The sequence below is a fragment of the Pseudorasbora parva genome, chromosome 23 (genome assembly GCF_024679245.1).
Source record: "Pseudorasbora parva isolate DD20220531a chromosome 23, ASM2467924v1, whole genome shotgun sequence".
Lineage (NCBI taxonomy): Eukaryota > Metazoa > Chordata > Actinopteri > Cypriniformes > Gobionidae > Pseudorasbora > Pseudorasbora parva.
The window spans coordinates 27,221,215-27,247,374 of NC_090194.1; the positions used below are offsets into that span (position 1 = coordinate 27,221,215).

Genomic DNA, 26,160 nt, shown 5'->3' on the forward strand with positions numbered 1-26,160 from the left:
CGATTACATTTTGGGGACATTATAAACCTGAGATCTATGGTGGATCTATCTATCTATCTATCATAGTATGGTGGATCATAGTACCAAATGTAATAAAATGCAGAATGTTTCCCGTGATGGGTAGGTTTAGGGGCAGAGGCAGTGTAGGGGGGTAGAATGTACCATTTGTACAGTATAAAATCCCTTACGCCTATGGGAAGTCCCCACAATTCACAACAAAGGGATGCAGTCTTCTCAAAAAACAAAACAATAATAATAGGAGAAAATAAATAGATTGGAGATTTTTACACAACTATTACAAAATGTTATATTAAAAGTGTAAAAGTCACTCATTTTTATAAAGTAACAGCGATAGCCTCTGGTAAAGTTACAGCAGGAGGCTTGTCTCCCCTGAGCTCACTGACTTTTAACTAGCGTTAATTAGACGAAAATATGATGAAAATTGTTTGTAAATGACAACCTTTTTTCCATGACTAAGACGAGGCAAAGACAAGATGACACAAATGTCCTCAAACACTGTGAATATATCAACTGGCAATATCGTTGATGTAAAAAAGGTGAGATTAAAATGTAGTTTAAATAAAGAAAAAGATGACCCAAATCACTTTGATTTTGTCGGGCGGGTGTCTTTTTCTGTTAAAAGAACACGTATTATGTCCGGTGTTTTACTTAAACTTTGCAATCTGGCAATCATGTGCATGCAAACTCTCTCTCTCTCTCATGATTTGAAAACACCAATAAACAAATAAGCTGCATTTTAGCAATCTCCATTTGAGATGTGAGATTTTCTGCTTAAATTAAAGTGTCATTCAGTCGGTCTGTCACGACTCACGAGCTTGTGCCGTTTGTGTGACTAAATCTGCCATCAAGTCTTCTTAGTGATGAACTGTAATAAATCTAAGCATGGATCTCTCGACTATTTAAAATTGCGTTTGCTGAATAATTGCACTTATGCAACCTCTGTGTGAAAGTCTTTTTTGCCGTTGTTTTAAAAGATAAACATTAAAGTAATGTGGGATTTCATTGTTTTACATTTTTAGACAAGTTTCTTGTTTTTTCATTAGGCCTATATGATAAATAGCCTATATTAAACTAGAGGAGGTAATATAAACCATGCATATGGGTTGACATTCTCTTTTGTGCTTCTAGCTAAAAGTGCAACAATAAATACATTTTTTAAATGACAACAGTCATTGTGATTATAATTTTGAGCAAAATAATCGGAATTATAGAAGCCGATTGACGAAAATATGATTACATTTTCATTAATGAAATCTAGACTAAAATGCTAAGACATTTAGTTGATTAAACTTGACTAAAAAAAGGACAAGGTTGACTAAGGTCAAGTCCCATTTCTATCTCATAGCCATTCACTTTTCCCTACATGAAGGGGTAGGGGTGTCTTAATTTGGCTGAAGTGGTAGGGGTAAGACGAAGGGCCAGATATCCCTTCAAACATAGATTTTCAGGGACCACATTTAGAACGAAGGGGTATGGTGAATTTCCCTGCATACACGACTACCGTGTTGCTAGAATGCATTGATGTTGCCACCCAGGATCGATCACGTATGTGTCCCCTGGATGTCAGTTTCTCCGTAACCATTCAAATGATTTGACCTAATAATTAATAAATTAATAATTCCATTAAAATAACATACCCGGTCACCCTTTAAAATACAGATGATGTAAATCAGCACTACATGACAGAGCAAATTACCAATCCCAGTCACTCAAAATGATCATTATTTATAGTGCATTCCCTAAAAAAAAGCTATAAAGAACGTAACCACTGTATTTGGAGTACAGATCCTTAACCGCAAAGCTACCACATTTCCCTTCCTGACCCACAGTCTTCTGAATTAAACGGTGCCTAACTGGTTCTTTTAAAGGCCAGGTAAATAAAAAGCTATTTTTTAGGTCACCCTTTCCAAACATTGACCTCATGACCTTTGTATTTTCAGCTACAAATCTAAACCACCAGGCGAAAAGGAACCCACATTTAACTTTACACAAACCAAACTGAGAAATACCGCTGCACCCATTTATGCCATGACTGGCAGGTCAGAAAGGTGATCCATCAGTGATTGCCACTCTCATTGACTGCCGAGGGCTTTGGGTGTCTCTGGGATTACAGGTTATAGAGCCTCTGCCTTTCCTATTTCAGATCTAGCACCTCTCATTGCCATGTTCATAACCCATCTCCTTGCTAAAGCCGTCTCTCTTATCAGCCGGATTGCCTTCCAGTTGATTGTTTGTGAACAATCACTGGCTCCATTATTATGGAGGCATTTCTGCGGGTCGCCCCGCTGAGACGAGGCATCCAGATGAGTGCTTCTGTGCCAAAACAGTATGACCTGTTATAAAAGGCGGAGGCAAGGTCATTGCTTTCAAATGACAACAAACCTGATCTCCAATAGCCCTTTTGTTAGCTGTGCGGCACAAATGAAAACATAGGGAAAATCTGTGGCTTTCCCTCTGGGCGGCAAGCAACAAAAAAGCTCCTTTCGTTTAACCCTTTGGCTTTGTAAGCGTTCTCTCGATGGCCCTTTTTTTAGATACAAGCTGGATATTGACCCTGAAATATATAAGTTCAATCTCAACACAAGAGAACTTAGAATGAGAGCTTTGTCCGTTCAAAAAATGAGGTCTCAAGGACCTCATGTTTTCAGCCAACTAGTCTGAGTTATAACTGAATGACTAGATATGCGGGTACGCGGCCTGACCTCCAGACACCAATTAGATGTATTTCTTAAAGAGATATATAGATGCTAAATGCAGCCTTTCAGTAGAGTAACTGACAGATATTCAATTCATAAAAAGGCTAAATATCTGGTGGATTATGGATTATGAATAATAACATGAGTATTGCTCATAACAGACCTTGAAATATGATCAAAAGAAGTATCATCTAAGGTGGTGAACCATCTGGAAGGCTCTGCAATAAGGATGACCGCTGATGAGTGACGACCACTGAACAGAGGACCAGTAAAAGTGTTTCAGGCCAGTTCACTTGTGCGGATACTTACACATTGATCTTCTACACCAAGTGGCAACCTCCCCCGCGATCTCTCTTGAAGCCAATACGGAAGTAATGTAAACTGCAATTCCTTGACCACTGACCACTAGAGACAGGCTCCAGAAGGGAGCAGAATCTCATTGAGCCCCATGTTAAAATTTCCAACTTTACAGCAGCAAAAAACATGTTTACAGCCTGGTAAAAATTGTGGTTTTGGCCTATACGGCTAATTTTGACCTTCATGACAACTGTGAGGGGGTGAATTTTTTAAAAAACTCATTAGTTTACATTATATAAAGCCTTAAAGTTCTGTATAATTAAGGGCGCGGTTACTTTGAATGACAGGTGGATAGCCATTTATCCGCCGTCTAGTCATTGCGTCACCTAAGCTCCGCCCACATCCCACCTTTTTGCCCTTTTTCTGTTATCCGGGAGTGACACGCGATGACTCGCTCGCAAGATGGCCATCGCCAGCTCGCCCCTACTTTAAGCTTCAGAACGGCTTATCAGAATCCTATGGGTGACGTCACAGATAGTACGTCCATATTTTTTTACAGTCTATGTTCTACACCCATTTTTATGCATCAGTAAGAATGTGCTGAAAAATACTAAATGTTGGAAACACTTTACAATAAGGTTTCATCAGTTAGTTAACATGAACTTATAATAACACTTCTACAGTTCTAAATGCACTTCTACAGCTTTTATTAATCTTTGTTAATTTCAACATTTACTAATACATTATTAAAATCAAAAGTTGTATTTGTTAACATTAATTAATGCACTGTGAATTAACATAAACAACCAATGAACAGCTGTATTTGTAATTAATGTTAAGTTAGTGTCAACAAAGATGAACAAATACAGTAAAAAAATATATTTTTCATGGTAAGTTCATGATAGTTAATACATTAACTATTGTTAACTAATAACACTTTGTTGTAAACTATTACCGAAATGTTTATGAAGTTATACAGTATCTATAGACCTATACTTGTCAGCTTTTTGCAAATGTTTAAATGTCAACCTTTAGATTTCATGAATATGATTATTTTAATCTGTAGCAAATATAAAAACTATTTAATAACATGACCAAAAATAAAAATGGTTAAAGGAAGTGTATGTAAGATTGTGGCCAAAACTGGTATTGCAGGTGTATTCCCTCTCCCCCTCCCCCTTGACTCGAGGTTGCCAGATAAGCTGCAGGATCAGCAGGAACGTTTGTAGCTGCAGCTGTGGCAACTAGAGCAGATCTGGCAACCTGGATGCCCAAACACTCCTGACTTCGTGATTGGTGGATAGGTGGAGGGTGGAGCTTCAGGCCAAAACACAACATGACAACATCAACATCAGTTGAGAGCTGCAACAACAACTTTTAAATGACAATATCCTGACCGGACTACTGTTGTCAGTGATATAAGTATTTGAAATTAACATGATTTCTTAATGTCAAGTGACATAGCAAAGCCATTTTATTATTAATAATAATAAATACATTTCTTACATACAGTTCCTTTAACCCCTTAAGCCCAAAGTGTCCTGCCCGAAGTGTCCCGCGCTTTACATTTCTGAATGTCAGAAAACAACACTTTTAGAAATGTCAATGATTAAACAAAAAGGCTACCTTTTTTCCCAATGCTGTAACTTTTTCTTACTTTATGATATCAATAAAATTTGATCCATATGCAGGACACATATAGGGGGACATCACCAAAAAATAATTTGTATGATACCATATTTCCGTGTCAAATTATAAATATTTATAAAATTATTAAAACAATAATACTATTTTTTGTCTTTTATCAGCAGTTTCTCAGCATTATTTTGTACAAATGTAATCAAAGTTACCTAGTTTTGGAGTTATGAGTCTTAGTTGTGCATGTCACTCAGAAAACAACAGTTTTATAAATGTCAATGATTGAACAAAAATGCTACATTTGTTCCCAATGATGTAACCTTTTATTACGTTATGTTATCAACACAAAATTTGATCCAGATACAGAACTCATATGGGGGAACATCACCAAACAAGAATTAGGCTTCAACCATATTTCCTACCTGAGTTATTGCATATCAAATAAAAAATATTATTTTATATATATTTAAAAAAAAGTATTTTATAAGCAGTTTCTCAGCACTAGATTGTCCAAATATACTACAATGTATATTTTCTACAAATATAAAATGTTTGCTAACAAATGATACCTACCATTTGACTCCCCTTGCTATAGTTTTGGAGTTATGAGTCTTTAAAGTTGTGAATATCACTCAGACAAAAAAAAACTCAAAAAAACCCTCAGGGCTTAATTCTGGACTACTGTCCTTATTGTTGAGACTTGAGAGCATATTGATGTATCCTGATATCTCAGGGTGATATAACAGAATTTTATTATTTAATTTAATTTTTGAAAGACAGATGTTCCGATCACAAATCTACACAAATTGTTCAAATCTACACAATCTACAAATTCAGAGTTACTTGCATGTATTGCATGTAAAAGGGACCTTCCTGAAAACTGAATTCACAATCACTCCATAACCCTCAGATGTTATTTTTTTGTTAAATATTATTTTGGTGATTTATCAAAATGCAAAATCTTTAGAATTCTCGTGTTTTATGCACAATTTACAAGTGGGTGAAAGCAGGTGTACCTTTTTTCTGAATCAACTAACTATTCATGAAAATACAAGCACTTTCATGAATCCGAAAACTTGCGTCAGAATGGCTTTATGAATGATTTAAACAAACATTAATTCTGCTTGCATTTCATGAATGAGGCACATTTCCCACACAAAGTTTGTTCCCCCAGTCACAGTCCATATTATGATTTATTAATAACTTTAATTTATCCACCTCCGAGAACATAAAATACAAAACGGCGAACACTTCACTGCTTTATATGTCGCTCAGATGGTATCTTATTCCAAATAAGTTGCAAATATTACACAAATAATCAAAAGTCTGCCTCGAGGCTACTACCGGACAGGCTCCTATATACGCTTTGGAGAGGGTATTATTGGAATTGCAAGCACAGTGCTCATTGAGAAGTTGTCTCTCTTTAAAAAACATCATGTAACAGAGTATTTTATCTAGAGGAATCTCTGCAAATCCAAGATGTTTTCCAATCTCCAAAGAAGTGTTGAAAAATTTTTCTAATGTGAAACAACAAGCAGGCTGTTTATTCCAGTCTGTAAAGCCTCTCTATCAATATAAAAACCCATGTTCACGTTTTCACACAATCATGTGTGCAATGCATCAGGATGATCAAGCCCTGTAATAAATGCCACATCCACTCCGTGTTGACATGCTGCTGTCGTCATTAACGTATTTCGGCTCTCTGCACACTTCAACATTCAGAGTAATGAAATAATGGCTGATGTTAGTGTGAGCTGCTCTTTTTCACAGCTGTTTCGACCCATTAGGGGGAGAGAGAGAGAGAGAGAGAGAGAGAGAGAGAGAGAGAGAGAGAGAGAGAGAGACAGAGAGAGAGAGAGAGAGACCACAGACTGGTCATATCGAGACGAATGAGGCAGTTCATTGGAACATGCATTGAATCCAGTCCCACAATGCATTGCAGCACGTCCGTGTCACTGAACAAACACTCTGGTGCATCTGTTCTCCCGCCTATGTCACAGGTAATCTTGTTCTGTCTTAGTCATACTGGCCTGAGCACTGAGAGTCTTCATCATTCTCGTCTGAACCCGAGAAAAGTAGACAGGAAAGGTCAGGGGAAAGGGCGTGCAGGAAGGAGGGATACTGTCAGTTCTTGTCTGCAGTGAAGGACTAGAGGGAGAAATACTAGGGAAAGATCAGGACAACTTCACTGACATAACAGACTTTACAATCAGGAGGAACAGAGGATCACTGCATAATACACTACAGTGAATTGTTAAAGGTGCCATGAACTGGCTTTTTATATTTTTTTTATGCTGTTGTCTGAGGTCAACTAATGACAATTGTGTGGTTTTTACATTCAAAAACATCATAACCAATAAGTTATATGCTATTTTCTACACTGGTTTTGAGGTTCTCTCCTGAAAACTGGGTTTTTATTAGTGTTGTCACGATACCAAAATTATGACTTCGATACGATACCAGACTAAAATACCTTGATACCGATACTAAATTGAAACCACAGTAAAAAATAAATACAAAATAAATAAAAATAATAATAATAATATAAATACTATGACAACAGAACTTATTATTCATTGTTTAATTTTTTTACAAAAAAATTCACAGGGCCAGCATGTTCCTTAGGGTTGGGCATATTTTTGATTGGAAAGATTCGGATTCGGATTCCAATTCTTACTTTCGATTTCGGTTCTTTTCGATTCTCGATTCCGATTCTTTGAGGGGTGGAGTCAAAACATGTCAACATCAATATTCAATGCTATTTTCAGTACCATGGGGAAGAAACGTTGCATATACTGTCAAATAGATATTTTTAATATAATACTTTTTTGTCTGTTTCTTGAAAGTCAATCAAAAATTCACTTTATCTGATAAAGATCACTTTGTATGATAAAGCTTTTAAGCTTTTTCTCATATATAAACATTGATCAATTACTATTAAAATTCTCTCACAAATATTTATTTAATGTATTTTTTACAACGGGGTAATTGTGTTGCAATAAATAGCTTACACAGCACATGGAGGATTGATTTCGAATGGTAAATTGAATTAAAAAAGACGAGTAAACAGTAATAAAATAAGAACAAATAAACATATTACAAACAATAGCACAAATAAATACAATAGAATAAAAGATACAAATGAAATAGACTGCTTTATTTTTTCAGGTAAATCTAACATTCATGTAAGAAACTGAATAAAAAAAAGCTAAGTAATTAAATTTTAAACAACATTGGATAATGTTCTTTGTAAAAAATGAAATAGCCTACAGATGAAACCGTTAAAGTTACACAAGTTGATCAGTCAAGAGCAGCGTGATCATTCGTCTTTTTGTAGTTTGAATAACAAATAACTGCTGTCCCTTTAAGACCTAACACGCATGGATCCTAAACACTGTTCCTGTTACTCATTCTTCATTTCTTCCTGAACTGTTTACAACTGTGTTTACATTAATACTCTCCAAGATTTGCACTGAGATTTTTTTAAGTGTACCTGACCAATAATAAGCTGGAAAAAGAAGCAAATGTTTGCACTTGTATGTCAGAGGCGGCTTTATTATGGTGTGTGTGTGTGTGTGTGTGTGTGTGTGTGTGTGTGCGCGCTTCAGATGTGAGCGCGAAATCTGCGGGGATTAGTAGAATTATGTGCAATCCTGCGCGTAATTCAGACCGATCACACACTAACACTAACACTCTGTAATGAGGAAAAATCCAGCAGAACACGCATCCGCCGTGCTCAGAGGTTAACCCATAGATGTATTAGTGCTCATAGATGGGATTAACCAGGCTAAAGGAGAATATGCAGGTGGATGTCAACTCGCTGTTGGTCGTAAAGGAGAGGAGAGCGCAGCTGATATAGATTCTGTAGAAACTGAGTATCGTATCACTTCATATATTCCAGTATCGATAAATATGGAATATTTACATGGATAGACATGGAAGTAAATGCCCATGGCAAGGATTGGATAAGATTTGCATATTTAATGCCCCTGTCAGTTGACATGAGGGAGAGATACCAGTATTTTGAAAGCGGCAACTGCAATGATTCTCTCGACCACAGGACTTGTAAACGTCTTTATCAAGCAAACACAATGATTTAGTTCTCATCCATTCGCGATTGATTGGAATATAATTTCTGTATTATATGGTCGATGTAATATATCAACCCACACGATCGGTCGATATAAGTGCAAACACACACACACACACACACACACACACACACACACACACACACACAAACACACGCACGCACGCGCGCCTAGATCAAGAAAGAATTTCTGCCGACGGGCGTACGTTTTGGTAGCCCATCTGGAAAACACACAGCCCCCGGACTACTATTAGGCCTACATTTAAAAAAGATGTTTTACTCACATAAGTGTGTTGCACCATTCCTGTCAGATCCAATATAGAAAGCACAACATTGTGTCTGCAAATCCAGCACTTGAGACTGAAGTGAAATGAAGCGAACACACAAACGTTCTTCCCCACGTGAGCTGGAACTTCATTAAAAATAAATGACGCATTACACATTCCTAATATTATGATCCAAAGGAATCTTATGCAGCAACTGTTCTTACACAATATCTTGCTATCTTCTTACACATGTTTATTGCTGCTGGCAATGATCCGAACAGCTCCATGAGTCGTGGGCGGGGCTACTGAATTAGACGTGCTATAGAGGCGGTGACGTAAGAAGGAAGCTCACGATCGTTTTCTGGGCCTGGTGTCTATAAAATGTTTTCTTTGACTAAAAAGGACGTTTTCAGCTCTGAAACTTACAGGATAATCTGGACTCTTCAGGACTCTAAAGCCCAATTTATACTTCTGCGTCAAAAGCACGCAGAAGGTATGCCGTACCATACACATAGATGCGTTACATACGCCGTACCCGTCGCCATACCCTGACGCGCACCTCTCCAAAACTGTAACTATCTGCGATAGGAGTGCGTGTATCCAGAAATTATAGTTTCATCCTATATCTGCTATAACACAATATTTTGTAGTGCAGAGAGTCTTTATTTTAGTGAATAAATACATAGATCTGCTGTGTATAGTTTATTTATTTTCTCGTTAAAACCAAAGATGTTAATCAGTGATTGCATATCAAGAACAGGGACACATCACAATGGGTGCATTTCGTTTAGTGATTTCAGCGGAATGAATAGTCTCCGCAACAGCGAACGATTGAAGCGCTAGTCAGTGCACGAGCCTCCTGAAAACAGCGGCCACGAGCACTCTGCATGATTTCACAAACGCATTCAGTGCCAGATCGCCTCATGTTAATCTACTAATCAAATAGACATGCTTAATGTGTATTAGTGCTGCAACGACACGTCGACGTCATCGATTATGTCGACTACAAAAATACACTGTCACACTGTTTGTTTACATCTCGCGTAATGGCATACAGGGAATGGAGAAAGTTGCATTCTATCACAAAAACAGAGACCACTGTTATCAAAAGTATGGGAATACTAGCCTGACAAGCCAGACCCACATCAAGATGATTGGTCTGGAACCTCATCATAGACAGGGCACAATCCGAGGGGCGGGATAAACGGTTGTCTTTCAAACTCCCTCTGCACACGATAGGATAGAGCTACAACCAACCAGAGCAACGAAGGTGAAACAGAGCTAGTTAATAGATTAAACATTCGCCGTATCTGGTCGGTTAAACTCTGAACACATCTTCCCTTTTTAAGAATGACTTCAGTGACGTTCTTTGTTCTTTTCTCAGAGAAAAGCTTAACTCCAAGTCTTCCAGAATCGCAGTCAAAGCTGATTCGAAAGACCGCCACCAGTTTCTGTGTTTACTAGACAACAGAAGCACGCAAACGCAACTCGGCCCAGAATCAACATTCTGCAGAGGCCAACTTCACCCTTTAGTCCTGGAATACTGTGTTAGCTACCCCAACCGAAGGGTGCCAAAAAACGGTACTGTTCGGAATTAGGGTACCATTCACAACTTCTGACAATGGAAACGGCAAAAATTGCCTTACGTACCAAACTGTACTGATTCGTACTGCTCAGTGGAAACAAGCGCTTAATGCCAAGTAGTGTTGGGGCCAGTTGTTCAAAAGTAAAATGATCGGATTTCGGCTATTGAATTAGATCAAATTGATTGTTCAAAAGAAAAAAAGGATTCTGAAATCTGGATTATACTGATTATACTGATTATACTGAGGGTGGATTTCAGTAATAAAAATGTAATAAAACTGTCAAAAAATGCATTTGTATCATAACACACACACACGCACGCACACACGCACACATACACAACTTTTTATTTTTTATTTTGCACTTGATTAGTTGAACTGTTAAAGGGTTAGTTCACCCAAAAATGAGATTTATATCATTAACTCCTCACCCTAATGTCGTTCCACACCCGTAAGACCTCCGTTCATCTTCAGAACACAGTTTAAGATATTTTTATATTTAGTCCGAGAGGATATGCACACTTTATTGTCCATGTCCAGAAAGGGAATAAAAACATCATCAAAGTAGTCCATATGTGACATCAGTTAGTTCATTAGAATCTCTTGAAGCATCGAAAAGCATCTAAAGTCGTAGTTTTTGTGATTTTTGGACCAAAATGTATTTTCTATGCGTCAAGACATTCTAACTAACTAACTAACTAACTAACTAACTAACTAACTAACTAACTAACTAACTAACTAACTAACTAACTAACTAACTAACTAACTAACTATCACATATGCAGTGATGCCAGTAACGCGTTACATAGTAACGCGTTACTCTAATCTGACTACTTTTTTCCAGTAACGAGTAATCTAACGCGTTACTATTTCCAAACCAGTAATCAGATTAAAGTTACTTATCCAAGTCACTGTGAGTTACTATTTTAGTCATTTTCCTTTGTAAAAACCGACAGCTTATCAAAATTCTCAGCCCGAGTCCGGCTGGAGCCCGTGTTTTTTATTTATTTATTTTACTTTTTACATTGTTGCAGCCATTAAAATAGTTCAGTTTTGTTTTTAATGTCAAAGTAGTTATTTTTCATTTCGTTTCTTTTTTATCCTAATTTAGAACAATGTTCAGAGCAATTTTTTGTTTGTTAAATTAAAGTTTATATAGGCAAGACAATTCAAGAGTTGGTTTGAGAGACTAGGCTATTAAACATGCGGTTAACTCACTGGGTCGTCACATAAAAAAATTAAAACTTTAATTTAACAAACAAAAATTGCTCTAAACATTTTTCTAAATGAACTCAATAAAGAAATGAAACGAAATATAACCACTTTGACATTAAAAACAAAGTAGGCTAGTTATTATACCACCACAAAGGCATTTCTGACGAGCTGAGGCAGGCTGATAGATTAGCCTATTGCTCGCAACGGCGCTCAAAACAACGAAACGGGCTACACAATCTAAAAAAAAAAAAAAGGACATGCAGGTTGTCTTATAGCCTACCTTAGACTTCAGCTAAATTAATATAAATCCGATCTTCAATTCCCGCGGTATAGCCTATGCTCATTTAACGGAGTTTACATCAAAGCAAAAGATTCTAGCATTTTATTCAGCAGCCCATTTCAAATTCAAAGATCGCAATATGAGAGAGAGCGACCTAAGCACTGGTAAGATCATTAGTCTCATTAATTTATATTGAAGATGATTGTGTTTTGTGTGACTTATTTTAAAGTTTCATTAACGGCCATTTGCGTTGGCTTGCTTTACTCATTTGCAGCGATGTAGCAGTAGCACCGTCATATCTATCTGACTACAACATAACACACTCTCACACATTTATTTCTTAATTATTTGCCAGGAGTAAAATTTACACATGTGGTTTAAACAACCAGATATATTTACATTTGTCCGGTTTAGTTTGAAATGCTTTCATGCACCTTCTGAATCGGTTTGTTTGAGTGATCAGAATTAAATACGTCTCGAAAGACTCTCGGAAGGCATTTAGGCCTAACGTTACTCCCGGTCATTTAGCAATCCGATAGATACCTGCTCAGAGAAAACGAATGAAGGAACCGGTTGTAAAAAGGCCATAACTCTAGCAGCTGCACTGAAGAAACGGACTCTTTAACCCTGGCGAGCCATTTCTCGACAGTGGCGCAAGCTATCATGGTCTCATGTTGTTTCCACCAGCACATCTCATTGTTCATTTTAATTATTAAAATAAATATAAAACGAAGGAGAAGCCTAAAAAAGGGGCGTAAAAAAGTCGGGCCGTCAGGCTCTGGCATAAATGCAATAAAGTGTGTTGCCAAAAACGGTTGTCATTTCTATTTTGAGGCGGCAGGGGTGTTGTCGGCAACTCCTGAATGTAACTAATAAAGTAACTTGTAATCTAACTTAGTTACTTTTAAAATCAAGTAATCTGTAAAGTAACTAAGTTACTTTTTAAAGGAGTAATCAGTAATCAGTAATCAGATTACTTTTTCAAAGTAACTGTGGCAACACTGCACATATGGACTACTTTGATGTTTTTATTACCTTTCTGGACATGGACAGTATAGTGTGCATATAAACTTTCATACACTCTCTGAATAAATATAAAATATCTTAAACTGTGTTCTGAAGATGAACGGAGGTCTTACGGGTGTGGAATGAAACGAGTGGTTTGTGTGAGAAAATGAACAGTATTTATATAGTTTTTACCTCTTGTACACCACAGGAAACACGCACGTGCGCCCTCGGATCAGTTGGATGTAGTGGTGTACAAGAGGTAAAAACGATATAAATACTGTTCGTTTTCTCACACAAACCACTCGTTTCGTGTCTTAGGCCATCAGCGTGTACTTACGATGGGGGATTGTTTAATTTGGACTTCTCTGTGTATGCTCTTTGAGGTGGTGACCATAGACCTGCATTATGTGAGGCACAGACAAGAACGGTTTGACCTAAAATGATCAAAATTGAAACTACTGGGGAAACAAATACTCCTACATCTCGGATGCCCATGAGGTAAGCTAAAACATATCAAAATTTAATTTCAAAGTGAACTATCCCTTTAAGCCTTTCGGTAGCCTATACAGTAAAGTAAAATATTTTGGCGCCATAAAATAATTCCTGAACAGCTGTAAATATTTAACAAATAATATTTCATTTAATTTAAGTGTTTTTTTTAATCTGTTTGTTAACTACATTGGCACAATCATAAGAGATGATGACCAAGTCAAAAGTTCTTTGTGAGTAAATGCAAAGTTTCTCGGGTGAGTGCTAATGTGAAACTTTTCTGAGAGATCACAAAAGCATTGAAGTGTTGTTTTCTTTAGTTTTTTTTTTTTTTTTTACTAGTAATTCAGATTTGGTAATCTGAAAAAGTTTGTATCTGGATCAGGGTGAACCAATCCGCACAAAAGTAAGATGGATTGCCTGATTCTGGATAGAAAAACAAGATATCCAAATCCAGATCATTCTGATCCAGATTAAACTTTTTGAACAACTGACCCTTAATCATTACTTGGAATTATGAATTACTTTTCCTTGAAAAAGTAAAGTAAGGGATTACTCTAAATTTATCTGCAATTTAATTACAATTTCTTCTGATGTAGTCATATTAAATAGTGTATATACTATAGAGTTAACATCAAAATTTAACATCTGATGTTCAATTGTATGTTTTTAAAGTAACTTTCTCCCTTTAAACACTTTGGTCAGTTAGGAATAATATATGCAATTTGGTCAGTTAAGAATAATATATGCAATTTGATTTTCATTTGAAAGAATTAAAATGTCTCATTTATTCATCAACTGGTTGAGGTTGATATGGGATTTAGAAAGTAATTAGTAATAATCAATGCAATACTTTTTAAAGAGAGTAATTAGTACAGTAATCTAAATTCTCTGTTGAAGATGTAATTACATTTTTAGAGTACCTGACCTTACACTGATGTCAATACAATGTTCACCTTATTATTACAGATATCATTCACTCAAAAAATAATAACTTCTGTCCTTACAAATTCAGAATTTTGGAAGACTCTTTAAACAGACATTTGCATAAACCGATGTCAAAATAATATTGGTTATCACATGTATAACCAAATGTGACATGCTACAAAAATATTTGAAGGCAGTTTGTCATCATTTAAGCATTTTTTTAACGGCTTATCATTTGAATGTCTTTTTTTAATCCAGCTTCAGTATCTAGTTTACTTTTGGAAGTATTGTTCAATCTCAAATGATAAATTGCTTGTGATGTTCCTCATTTGTAAATCGCTTTAGATAACAGTGTCTGTGCCAAATGACTAAATGTAAATGCGAGCTTTAGTGGAGGAAAAGGCAAGCTATCAGTGAAAATAACTTTCAGTCTGTTCTTTGTACAAAGCTTGTTGTATGGCTTATTGGAAGAATTTGAATTTAACGATACTTTTATGGTGCTTTTTGGTTTTTATGTCCCTATTGGACCATATGGGTTTGCAACAACATAAGTGTTAGTAAATAAAGACAGATTGTTAATTTTAGGGGTGAACTGTCCCTTTAAGATGTTGAATTCGACTCATTTAGGTCATTTTTGTTTTTAACTAAAAGCATTTCACAGCAGGAGTTTGAGAGAACACGGGTCAGACATCTGGTGAAGATTCACTCAGATGAGACGCTCTGTCAGACTCGCAGTGCAGCACATGTTCTTGACAGGCCTGAGAGCCATCGTGCTTAGGGAAGTAATGCAGGTTTGAGAGTCTATTAGAGACTATAAGCCAGACCCATTCCCTCTGTCTCAGCTCAATAACTTCTTGTGTCTCCTGAACTGACTAATAAACAGAGAAGAAAAAGAAATAGAGAACTCACAATCTGCATCAAAGTGTCTGTTGGATATCTTAAACTAACACCTTTGGCTCCAAAGAAACTTGACACTTAAAACAAAACCTTGATGGAAAGCTGATAAACTGAAGACTGAGCTTTTAACATACAGTCACATTGGCTGTAAGCACACAGCTCCACCTTTTGGAAACAGGCTGTTATGACAGTGGAAGCTGGACAATCTAAAAACAGCAAATCAGACGTTTATCACTTACATGCTCAAGATTTTCTACCAAAAAATACATGACACAACAGGAAGACTAGCGTCTCAGATGTATTTATCTTCTAATCTGACAATTTCTCTCCACAAAAAAAGTATTTTACTCACTCAAACAATCACACACACACACAAACTATATAAATACTCTATACACTTTCAGTTAAAAAATCCCAAAATGCTTGTTCTGTATATAGAAATTATTTCATAGCATTTAAACCTTTCTGTGTATTAGCTTTGCCTTTGAGATATGATTATTAGCAATTCGCAACTGCTGTAGGTTTCTCCAAGACGTCTAAGGGAAAGTTCAATCAAAACAATCAAAAATGAATATTATGTCATCATTTATTCACCCTCAAGTTGTTCCAAACCGATGTGAATTTCTTTCTTCTCCTGAACACAAGATATTTTTTATCAGTTTGTCACAAGAATGTCATTAACCAAACAGTTCATGGGCCAAATTGACTTTTTTCCATACTATGGAAGTCAATGGGGCCCATCAACCATTTGGTTATCCATATTCTTCAAAATAACCTCTTTTGTGTTCAGCAGAAGAAAGAAATTAATATAGGTTTGGAACAACTTGAGGGTAAATAAATGGCCGAATTTATTTACTGTCCCCTTAAAGGGATATTTCACCGCTTGTTCATATTAAAGCTGCAGTCCGTAACTTTTGGCGTAACTCTAGTGGTAATAAACAGAACTGCATGTGTCTTGCGGAAGAACAATACATCCGGAGCTACTTCTCTCTGTTTATGTCTATGGGCGAGTCACGCATGGACTGTGCTCCTCCGCAGCGGTTCCTACCAGACCGGTCTGAAATCGTCCCAATATGAACACTTATTATAAGTGTAACATAATAATTCAAGGTAAGAAAAAAAACACGGTTTGAAAAATGGATTCATGTTATAAATTCTCATTATATAGTTTTTGTAGTCCTTGAACACAAAAAAAGTTACGGACAGCAGCTTTAAACTATGTTATTGTATGTTATTGAGACTAACTATCTCATGTCAATATTGAGTACCTATAGAGTAGTATTGCATCCTTTGTATCTCCGAAAAGTCTTTAGTTTTATTGTATTTATAAAAGAAATATGGGCTTTACCGAGTCTTTCCAAAAAAAAACGAGCACCTGGAGGTGTATCGTGTGGGCGGAGCTAAAGAATGACGAGCGCGAACAAAGCGGTGACGTCCTCATGCGTGGAGAAACCCATGGCTATCGATCTCAGCTAATAGATACATGATCCAGATTCATTCGGAGGCTGAAATAAATTGAACAGGAGAAACAGCAACAGCAGGACGTCCGTCTCTGTGGTATGTACTGTATTTAGTGGCCTGTCAACATTTGTGTGTGTTTACTCGCAGTTTATGAGGACATGATTCGGTTTATGGACTATTGTATGCGACTAAACCTTAACAGTAGCAAGCAAAACGGTTTTGCACGTCAGACTAGTGTAACGTTATACAGAGAACAGCAATGGAGTCCGTATTCGAAGCACACGATCGTGTCGTTTACTGATGTTTACTCACGCGACGATAGCCAAGAGCACAGACATTTGAAGCAGTTTTACTCACCGCCTGCTTCCAAAGCAGGACCGAACCTTTATCGCTAGGACCGCTCAGTCAAAAACACACTTCTTTGGTATGATTTGGTGAAGTCCTGACAGCAGTGACCATGGAGATCCACTTTTGCGGCGCGACTGAAGCTTCCCATCATTTCTGCGTTCAAATCGGTTCAAATGCAGCGCTGCCTTCCCGGAATGCTGTGCTGAAGCGTTGAAGTCGCTTGATGTCACCCGTAGGAATAAAGTGGAGCGCAGAGCGGAGTGTTTATGGGCGTGCATTTCCTCTCTCACTCTAGTCACACGCGTGCGTGCACCCTTCCGGGAGAAGAGCCCGTACGGCCCATACAAGGACCTTCCGCTCTAATAACGTCAAGCCGAGCCATACTCGAAAAAAACTCTCCGAAACTTGGGAAACCGGAAGGAGTATTTTTAACACAGAAATACTCCATCAAACGCCCAACATTAGTTTTTGAAACTTTGTCTATGTGTAGGATGGGAATCCAAGTCTTTAACAGTGTAAAAAGCTCAGTATGCATGAAACAGCATTGCATGCCTAAGATTCACCCTGAGACTAAAGTTTTGATTATCAAGAGGCTGAAGACCAGATCCACTGCTGATGTGGCAGACACCTTCAATGTGTCTCAGCGTCAAGTACAGAGGATAAAAAAAAGATTTGAAGAGACTGGAGATGTTTTTGACAAGCCCAGGTCAGGCAGACCCCGCAAGACAACTGCTCAAGAGTACCATTTGTTGGCTCGAAAATCCAAGGCCAGCCCATTTTCCACTGCAGCAGAGCTCCACGAGACCTGGTCACCTGAAGTCCCTGTGTCAACCAGAACAGTTTGTCGGATTCGAAATGGCCTCCATGGTCGAATCAGTGCCCAGAAGCCAGCACTAAACAAAAGACAATTGAAAAACCGTGTGGCATTTGCCAAGGCCCACAGCCTGCTAAAAGGATGGACGCTGGAAAAGTGGCAGAAGGTGGCTTTTTCAGATGAATCTTCTGTTGAATTACACCACAGTCGCCGCAAATATTGCAGGAGACCTACTGGTGCCCGAATGGATCCGAGATTCACCCAGAAAACAGTGAAGTTTGGTGGCGGAAAAATCATGGCCTGGGGTTACATCCAGTATGGGAGTGTGCGAGAGATCTGCAGGGTGGAAGGCAACATCAATAGTCTAAAATACCAAGAAATCTTAGCTACCTCTTATTCCCAACCATAAAAGAGGCCAAATTCTGCAGCAGGACGGTGCTCCATCGCATACTTCCATCTCCACATCAAAGTTCCTCACGGCGAAGAAGATCAAGATGCTCCAGGATTGGCCAGCCCAGTCACCAGACATGAACATCATTGAGCATATGTGGGGTAGGATGAAAGAGGACGCATGGAAGACGAAACCAAAGAATATTGATGAACTCTGGGAGGCATGCAAGACTGCTTTCTTAGCTATTCCTGATGAATTCATCAATAAATTGTATGAATCCTTGCCAAACCGCATGGATGCAGTCCTTCAAGCTCATGGAAGTCATACAAGATATTAAATTTGGATCTCACAGCACCACAACTTAATTTGCTGACATATTTTTGTATTTGCAGTAACTTTGTTCAATTTCTGTATAGGCAACAAAACTTTTGTCTTGCCAAAATTTGACCTTTCTGTCTTGATTAAATGATAAATATTTTTTCTGTGAAAATTATTTATTTCAGTGCATTAAACATCATTTGGGAGGGTTTTAGCTTTTCATATGAGCTATTTCTAACACCAATGAATTAATTAAAAGTCAGGTTAATATCAGGTATTTCTGGAAAATAGATAAGCGACAAGACTTTTGTCAGGGACTGTACCACTTGTCTGAGTGCATGCACTTAATTGCTCTGATGCGCGGTGACGATCTGATAGCATTTAGCTTAGCCCACTAAGCCCAGTTCATTCACTATGGTACCAAATAGAGATCAAGTTATAAGCGACCAAACACCTCCACGCTTTCCTTATTTAAATACAGTTACACGAATAGTTAAATGATCAAGTATGGTAACATAAAATAAAACGTGGCGCTTTTCTAAGCGGATTAAAAAGGAGAACTATAATGTATGGCGGAATAGCACTTCTGAGAGTACTTCAGACTCGGTACAGTAAAAAGTCATGCCTGAAAAATCCTACCTCACATCTCCCCCTATTGACAGAAATGAGAGAGGGAGGGAGGATTTTTCACATGCAAATCTTTTGTGTCAAAAAACCCCCTAAATAACAACTTATATAGTGATGGGCCAATTTCAAAGCTTCGGAGCTAATCAGTGTATCTAATCCGCGGTTTGGATCGTCAAAGTCACGTGATTTCAGCAGTTTGGCGGTTTGACACGCGATCCGAATCATGAATCGATTCGATGATTTATTAAGCTCTGAAGCTTCACAAAGCAGGGTTTTGAAATCGGCCATCACCATAAAAGTCGTTACCTAGTTTTTTTAGCGCACAAAAACTATTCTCGTCTCTTCATAAAATTATTGTAGAGCCACTGTAGTGAGATAGGCATTGTAACAACGTCTTTAGTGCCTTTTATGAGTCTCAAGAGAGGAAATTACATTGGTATCAATTAAGGCCTGTCTGAGCCATCGAATTTCAACAAAAATATCTTCATTTGCGTTCCGAAGATGAACGGAGGTCTTACGGATCTGGAACGGCATGAGGTTGAATAATTAGTGACAATTTTAATTTTTGGGTGAACTAACCCTTTAAGGCCTAGCCTCTGTATTTTCAATACATGTCCTGGTTTATTGCTACTAATGTGAGTCATGCACTTTATTTTGTGAAAAAGCTAAAAACAGAGTCCTGTTTTTTCTTTAACAGAATGATTAGACAACAAACATAAATAATTAATTCTGACACTAAAATTGTCTGGAAAGTAGCCCAGATTGTTATGCAAACTTCTAAGCATCCATCACATCACAGATCACACCCCTAAAATAGATCCGAGTCCATCTGTTCGCTCTTATTTCAGACCATTATATTTGATCACTGAAAGAAGGTTCCAGCGGGGCAACTCGAATTTGCCATCATCGGTGGGAATGTATTTCGGCGGATGCAGAAATAGAAATAACACCCAACGCAGGAGAGATGCAGAGTAAGTTGTTGAGGTTGTGAGCTTTGAAATACTAAATGAAAATCAGATAGCACCTTGAAACAAACCTAGCAAGAAAATACTAGCATGTCTCATAGTATTTCAGCAAATCAGCAGGATACTGTTTAAATGCCCCCAGTCCTAGTCAGATAATTTCCAAATATAGCCTTGTTTTACCTTCGAAAACTGCACAAAACTGGAGTTGCTGGACATTTCAGAGTTTCATGTCATCGTCAGTCAGAGGCAAAAGCAGAATGATGCTGGAAGAAAAATAATAAATAAGTAAATTACAATAGATTTGCTGTTACAGTGCTTTATAGTAGTTATCAAACATGTACTATAAAGTACACTAAAAAGTAACTTTACAGTAGTTATCAAATATGTTCTTTATTAATCAAGTTATGAAAAATTCTAAAGCAATACAAGTACTTGCCTGTACATGAATAATAATAAAATGCTTTTTATAAAATGCAGCAATCAGTTTTATACTATCAATGATTGTCCCTGACCTATCTCGTATCCACCAAGAAGTCTTTAGCCTCAAAACAGTCCCCTGGAGCAATACATTAATGTTAACAATACAGATGTTGCACAGGAGAAGGCTCTAAAAAACGTAATAAAATCTACTGCAACAGTAACATTGACAAAGCAGACAGACAAAACGTATAACGACTATCCCCTCAACTCATAAGACGAGCAAAGCATCAAAAACACTACCTTTCATACTGTATGCAAGGATAGAGAGGGACATAGGGAGAAAGGGATTAAGTTCATATTTAAATAACTGATCTTGTGCCGACTGAAGAATATGGCAGGCGAGCTGCAGGTGCTTGTAATCAGGTAATATGTCATAGATCCCCTGAGCTCAGCATTACAGCGCCCCCTGCTGTCATGACAGACAACGGGCTATTTTACCGGACACAAATAGTGTGCTTTCCCTGGCTGTCATACATAGGCTACTATACATACACAAAATTGTATTATTATTAAATAATAAATCTCCTGTTCAAAATAGGAAGATGTCATTTAGGAAGAGATCTGTTTATTTCACCAAAAGTTGTAGATAGTCAGAGGACGGGACCTTGATATCTCCGCTCCACCTCGTGCTTAGACTCAGGCTCCAAGTTGCTACTGCGCAGACTCAAGACCAGTGCTCGAATTGAGGGCGAGCTTGGGAACCCATACGTTAAGGGACCCCCCCTAATAATTTATAAGTAAAAAATAAACTTGGGGGGTCCTCTGAATTTCATTAATGAATTATTTATAATAATTAATGTGACTGTGCATTTTTAGGCTGCTTTTCCTTTCAATTAAAAAAATGTAAACGCTGCATCTAAAGAGCACTAAAGAACGCCTGACTGTTTACTGCTTGCCTAGCACCGCTCCGTCAAGCTAACTTTAACGGAAAAAAAGAATACTAATTATACTAATACAGCTTCTTGCTGGCTTTTTACGGGCTAATATTCTTTTAATCTTTATAGTGTATCTTCTCCATGTCAGGACTTTTGTATGCCCTACATAAATTGCACACGGCTTACTTATTTTTCATTATTACTATTCTAAAATTGTATAAATATTCCAAAACCACCCAAACTGACTTGTGTCATCAAAACAAAATATGTGATAAAATGTAGGCCTATATCTAATTGAACAGTGGTCAGAGAAGTTAGGTGAAATATATGAAGCGCACTGGTCCAATATCATACTTACACCATTAGGTGGTGCTGCCTTCATAAAAATCTTGCATGGGTGCAAGAGGGTGAGTCTAGTTTCCCTCTTTCAGTGGCGTGAGAACCAGTTATGAACGTGCACACCTCTAATACTCCCTCTCTCTCTGTAATGACGTATAATCACTGACCACAAGCCACAGGGTTAACATAAAACTCTAACCCCGGTTTCACAGACAATGCTTAAGATTAGTCCCAGGCTAAATGCATGTTTGAGTTAACTGAAAGCCACTTGTACTAGGTCTATGTAAACCATATCCGTGCCATTGCTTTATCTCAGAATGCACAACAGTAATGTTTTTTTTCCAAGGCACATTTATAAAAGCTACTTAAATGTCCCAACTGAACTAAGGCCTTTATGATTAATTGAAATACATTTCTTACAGATGCTTACAATTCCTTTAAGTTGCAGACCCAAGTTATGTGACCTTATTCACAGCAGCACTATTTTTTATTTTTAATGGGAATGAAAGCGAGGCTTTGTTTGAGGGATAGACATATAACTCTTCAGTGTCACTATTTACTATTATTTAATGTGTTTTTGGATTGTTCTGCTGACGAAACTGGAAAAACTCTTTCCAAAAAATTTAAGTAAACAAAAAAACTCCAGAAAACATGGAAAACTTTTTTTGGGATTGCTTAAGCACAATTTTCAAAACATGGCCTGTGTTTTCAAAACACTACACAATATTAGCACAACCACACACCCAATTAGCAAAACACTACAGATCCTTAGCATAATTAAACACTCTCGTAAAAACTATACACTTCTGTTTAAAAACCACACTTTGTTCCCATATGAAACACACACGTTTCACATTCTGTTTGCACGAGTTACACTCTGCTGTGATAAACCTAAAACACTTTTAGCACTTCTACTTTCCTATGATTAGAGAGTAAGCTACCATCAACAATGCACAGATAAAATCTAGTTTGGTAAATCCACTAAAAACTACACAAGACCAATGTTGCAACTTATTTATTTCTCAATGCGCCCAAAATGTTGACATGGACATTGATAATACTGTAACAAAATGCACAAAATTGTACTGCAAGTTTACTGCAAAAAATAAAATAAAAAAAATAAAACAATAGGCATTGTCTCTTCGCCTAGATGGATCTGGCCAGAGATTCTCATCAACAGCGCAGGTAATGTTGTCATTAGCAAGACAACCTTGGAAAGAAACGTCTTGACCTCCATCTGGTCAAGGCTCAGATGCCTTGTCCTCCTCGTCTTACTCTTTCTCTGACTCTTTCCATTGTGCTTGAAGACCGATGAACTCACCTACTGCTTCTATAGTGCTTATACACCTGATTGGTGTGTCTACAATTAAGCACACGTGTTTGCATACCTGATGACTGTGTTGAACCAATTGTTTGGACGGTGCGGTAATTTGACAGTCAGTGCTTTGGTATTGCAAGGAAGTGACTTCATGATATATTTTTGTGTGTAATGGTTGTTTAGTGTTTTGCAAATCACTGTGTGTAGAGTTTTGCGACAAGTGTGAAGTTGACAATGTGGTTATAGTTGTGCAAATATGGGCTGATATTTTACTTCTTGAGTGTAAGGTTTTGCTACTACTTTTAATTTTAGTGTGTAAGCAATCCAAAAAAAAAACTGTGTGTGTGTGTGGGCATGTTTTTGTGACATATGAGGACACAAATGTGTATAATGACATGGGTATGACACAGGTATTACAAGGAGAGGGTGAAATATGAGGACATTGGCCATGTCCCCACTTTTCAAAATGCTTATAAATCATACAGGATGAGTTTTTTTAGAAAGTAAAAATGCAGAATATTTCCTGTGATGGGTAGGTTTAGGGGTAGTGGCAGTGTCAGGGGATAGAAAATATGGTTTGTACAGTATAAAAACCATTACGCCTGTGTGTCTGTGTGTGTGTGTGTGTGTGTGTGTGTGTGTGTGTGTGTGTGTGTGTGTGTGTGTGTGTGTGTGTGTGTGTGTGTGTGTGTGTGTGTGTGTGTGTGTGTGTGTGTGTGTGTGTGCTTGTTTATATTCCATTGAGGGGACCAAATGTCCCCATAAGGATAGTAAAACCTGAGATCACCTACATTGTGGGGACCAGCCAGCGGTCCACTTTTCAGAAGGCTAATAAATCTTAGAGGATGAGTTTTCTATAGAGAAAGTAAAAATGCAGAATATTTTCTGTGATGGGTAGGTTTAGGGGCAGTGTAAGGGGATATAGAATGTACAGTTTTTACAGTATAAAAACTATTACATCTATGGAGAGTCCCCACAAAGATAGTGAACCAGACGTGTGTGTTTGTGAGTAAATGCTTGAGTGTAAAATTAAGTAAAGTCATCATGAAATGGATCTTGCAATAGTAGGCTATTTTTTCCCTTATATTATGAGTTTTATCCAACCCGATAGCATTTCCTACATATTTTACCACATCAAGATGTTTGGTCTGGAAACTCCCCATTGACAGGGCTCAATCCGAGGGCCGGGATAAACGGTCGTCTTTCAAACTCCCTCTGCACGCGATAGGATAGAGCTACCAGTGCTACAACCAACCAGAGCAACGAAGGTGAAGAGCTCGTTGACGGATTAAACATTCGATGTACCCGGTCGGCAAAACTCAGAACACATTGTGACTCTACACACGATGTGATTGTCCCGACAAGAGTTTGCCGTTTACAGCTTAGAGAGTTGCTAGACGACACTCGCGGGCAGATTAGATTTGCTGCCGTTAGGGTGCGTCTAGATTTCTAGGCTAGGAAACGGCAATACACAACTACAAAAAAACTTGTCACTTTAGTACAACCACAATTAGGATGAAACTTATTTATTAAAAATGTTGAAATAATTACTTAGGCTACATTAAATATTGCGGAATAGAAATCACTTTTATAGAAGTTGTTTTCGTATTTTCTACTTGTGTTTCAATATTTTTATTTTAAATTAATTTGTTTATTATATATGGTTTATATATTTTTAAAACCATATACACATGGTAATGAAGAGCATGGTTTTACCTGTGACTGCTATGGTCTTACCATATGAAACTGGCCTAGAGTTAAAATAAGTTAAAATGTCATTAAAATTCAACAAAACAGCTTTAAAGCCTGCAGGATCCCATGAATTAAAGACAAAGCTTTTTTCTCTTAAACTGTTTTATGAAATTTTTAATAAATCTAATAAAATATAACATGGTTATTTCAGTGAGAACCTCATAAAAGATAGATATCACTGTCTTACATAAATTAGGTGTTAACTCTTGAAAAATATGATTGTTTTTAAATAAATAGTTCAACCCAAAAATTTGATCGATTACTCTTCCTAATGTCATTACAAACCTGAATTAATTAATTTATGTGTACCATAAAAGTAAATCATTTTAATTTTGATGTTTTTTTTTGTTCGTACAATATTCAATGCCTTACCAAAAGGGCTTGGTTGCTGACATTCTTCTTCTTTTGTTTTTCACGGAAGAGAGAAAGTCATGCAGGTTTGGAAGGACACAAGAGTGAATATGACAGCATTTAAAAGTAGTACATTTACTTTACTGCATTCTTGCTCAAAATCAGTGCTTTACTGTCAAGTGTATTTCTGTGAAAACTATTCTTCGACAAATACTATTCTCGTTGCTTCATAAAATAATCGCAGTACCAGTGAAGTGAGGTAGACTTTTTAAGGACGTCTTTAAGTATCTTTTATGGGTTTTGAGAAAAGGAAATGTTATTGCGGCCAATGGAGGCCTTTCTGAGCCATCGGATTTCAACAAAAATATCTTCATTTGTTTTCTGAAGATGAACAAAGGTTTTAAGGGTGTCAAACGACATGAAGTTATAAGTAATTCATGACAGAATTTTCATTTTTGGGGGTACTAACCCTTTAAATAAGAGAAGCACACTATATTGTATTGTTTATGTTGGGTTACTACCAAACAAAAATGCATCACAGATTTACCACCATGATGACAACTCTTGTAAACCTTTGTTATGCTGTCAGCACACTGTGTGAGCAAGTGCTCCCTGAAGGCATTTCATATTGAATAACATGCACGCTGTTAGAGGCAGGCCTAGCTGCAGTAGGATGACTTCCTTTATACAGATAATGGTTAAAGTGTCTTCTCA

The 26,160-nt window shown here is 37.3% G+C and overlaps 1 long non-coding RNA gene across 1 annotated transcript in view; it reads right to left on the reverse strand.

Annotated features, from left to right (window-relative positions):
* The window catches only part of LOC137062186 (uncharacterized), a 116,693-nt gene extending 95,562 nt beyond the window's left edge, over positions 1-21,131 (reverse strand). The window contains exons 1-2 of the long non-coding RNA XR_010901211.1: positions 21,052-21,131; positions 20,512-20,594 (exon numbers count right to left, since the gene is read on the reverse strand). This is a non-coding gene — a long non-coding RNA (uncharacterized lncRNA). The remainder of the gene's footprint in view (positions 1-20,511; positions 20,595-21,051) is intronic.
* Between the last annotated feature and the right edge of the window lie 5,029 nt (positions 21,132-26,160).